Source organism: Lygodium microphyllum, chromosome 4, assembly GCF_053477565.2.
Source record: "Lygodium microphyllum isolate KBCC chromosome 4, Lygodium_microphyllum_v1.1.10, whole genome shotgun sequence".
In the NCBI taxonomy this organism is placed as follows: domain Eukaryota; kingdom Viridiplantae; phylum Streptophyta; class Polypodiopsida; order Schizaeales; family Lygodiaceae; genus Lygodium; species Lygodium microphyllum.
Genome location: NC_141138.1, coordinates 149,055,382 through 149,057,899, shown reverse-complemented (window position 1 = coordinate 149,057,899; position 2,518 = coordinate 149,055,382). Strand labels below are relative to the sequence as shown.

Sequence of the window (2,518 nt, the reverse complement as noted above, 5' to 3'; positions counted from 1 at the left end):
ATTTTGATCAAATCTCACGATTTAGGCAATCACTCCCATCACAAACTTCCAGATTCCAACTAAGGCACCAAGGGAAGTGATTGGTATACCTGGGATGAGTGGTAGGCTCTCCAACGACAAGATCGAATAGAATCTTTGCGGGGGCTCTCTCTCTCTCTCTCTAACTCTCTCTCTCTAACTCTCTCTCACTACAATGGTTGCAAATGAGCTCTCCCTTGGCCTCTTAGCTCTTAAACACCCCTCCCGGGTAAGGCTTTGATGCTTTCAATCACTCACTTGCCGACATTAAGCATCCCAAGCAAGATTTTTGCCATTTTTTGCATGATTTATGCCCTATTTTGTCCTCTTTTGCAACAGTAAACCCTACCCTTTCCTGGTTCGATTTCCTAATCCTATCCTTCACTAAATGCAACAAGAATTGAAAGCAACAAACTGAAATGATTTCTCCCTATTTTCCAATCATCAAACAAACTAACTAACCCAAAATACTTACTTGTTTCGAAGATCAAAACACCCAAACTTCCTACCTATCTCAAGCTCCTTTTCGGGGATGAATCCCTTACTTCGATGCTCAATATGAGGTGCTCAAGCTTGAATTCATTGGTCCCTGCAACTAAACCAAAATGTGGGAGCTTTCGCTCAATCACCAAGTCCCACGGACCGCTTATTGTTTCAAGTGTTCCAAGCCGAGCACTAATGGCTATCTCTCACATAGCCAACGCGCCGTCGATCCTATGAGTAGTGAGTTTACCTTGATGCCGATATGAGTTGCCTTCTCTCTCACACACATCGGTAGCTCCACGATCCTAAATGCTAGCTCAAGCATCCTCAAGCCTCCTCCATCTCCAAGCTCCATCCACCATAGCCGTGCACATAAGAGAAGAGAAGAGAAGAAGAGGAGAGGAGATGGTGAAGAGCTTCACCCTCTTGATCCCTCACTCTCTCACACTCTCACACTCCCTCTCTCAAGATCACACACAAGGAAGGAGAAGAGAAGAAGAGAAGAAGAGAAGAGCTCTTGTTAGCCACACACCAAAGAATGAGCTTCCATTCACTTTTTGAACTTTATATATACAAACCCTAAAAACCCCATGGGCGCCTATCCCTTTTTACATGACTGGCCATTGTGGCAAGGTCCTTTGTCTAATTTTCCCCTTCTAGCCTTGTGCCTCTAACCTACACTCGTTTAATACTTTACAATGGGCACAAGAGGGAGCCTGATGCTCTTTTACACAAAATTTTGGAGTTTTTTGAGGCGCCTTTCATTTAAAATTACGCTTTTGGCCCCAACTTAGCTTTAGAGGCCACCTGCATGTCTTTGCTATTTTTTCATCTTCTTCCCACTTTTTCATTCATTTCTTCCACCTTCTTGACTTGGGGTTAACAAATGGTATCACTAGCCTCCAATTGATCTCAAACAATGCCTAATACCAAATTTTCCTAAAATTGCCCAGAGACAAATTTTTTAATCCGTATAATCCATTTACTGCCATTTCTATTGGTAGCATCCTCCCACAAAGGCTGAAAAATCTCCTCCCTAAATAAATGAAAATCAGTGCGGATTGGTAGAGATGATGTTCTTACAAGATGGCAGTAGCAACTCCAAAATCCTTCAACCGTGCTGAAGTCTGCAATCTTTTTCACACTATCTTCATAAGATGTTTCTGAGCGTACCCCAGGGGTGCGTCATGTATACCAAAAAACAAATCGATGCTGTAGAGGATGAAGGCCCGCCTTAAGCTCATGACTCTTGCATTCCCGCTCTTCACCTTCACGAGCATGCCTCTCCTTCTCTTCAATATCCTTCATGATCTTCTCATCAAGTGGGAGATCGGTCGTAAGCAGAAGAAGGGGCGGTCGGCTGGGAGGAAGAACCTCCAACATACTATTTTCGCTTTCCTTTGTCTAATCCGCCACCTTCCTTCATGTCAGTCAGCTTCGTTGGCCCATCTTCTCTTCCATCGTTCGCTCGTCATTTCTTCTTACGTCACTGCAGCTTTAGACTCCTGCGATGCTTCCTCTCCGTCATATTTTTCTGCTCATGGTTGGACAGCAGGACTTTGCCTTCATCGTTCCCATAATCCGCGATTGACTATCTGCCATCTTAAGCATAATGTCTTCCTCTGTGCGGTGTTTGCATGATTGCTTTCGGTTTCTTCTTCAGAGCTCTTCGTTCTTCCTATTTGTCAACTTCCGCCTTGTCTTCCTTTGTCGCTGTAGGTCTTCTGACCCCCCCCCCCCACTACTACTTGTCTCCTTTCTCTTTAATCCTCTTCTATGTGTTCTTTAAATATCCAGCACCACCTTATTTAATCTTGGCTTTTTCATTAAAAAGCTTTTGATATTCATGTCGTTGCTTTTCCTATGCCTCGCCTTCAGTCTTGTAACGTCAATGATGACGTCATGTAGAGTTGATGATGTCATTGTTAGAAAAAAAACGTCCTTATCAGCTCTTCTTTATTCCACATAGAATCACTATTGGTCTTATTACTTCATGAGTTTCATAAGTATTCTTTTC

The 2,518-nt window shown here is 43.2% G+C and overlaps 1 pseudogene; it reads right to left on the bottom strand.

The window, feature by feature from the left end:
• Positions 1–1,380: 1,380 nt before the first annotated feature.
• On the bottom strand, positions 1,381–1,884 carry LOC148037765 (eukaryotic translation initiation factor NCBP pseudogene; annotated as a pseudogene).
• Positions 1,885–2,518: the final 634 nt, after the last annotated feature.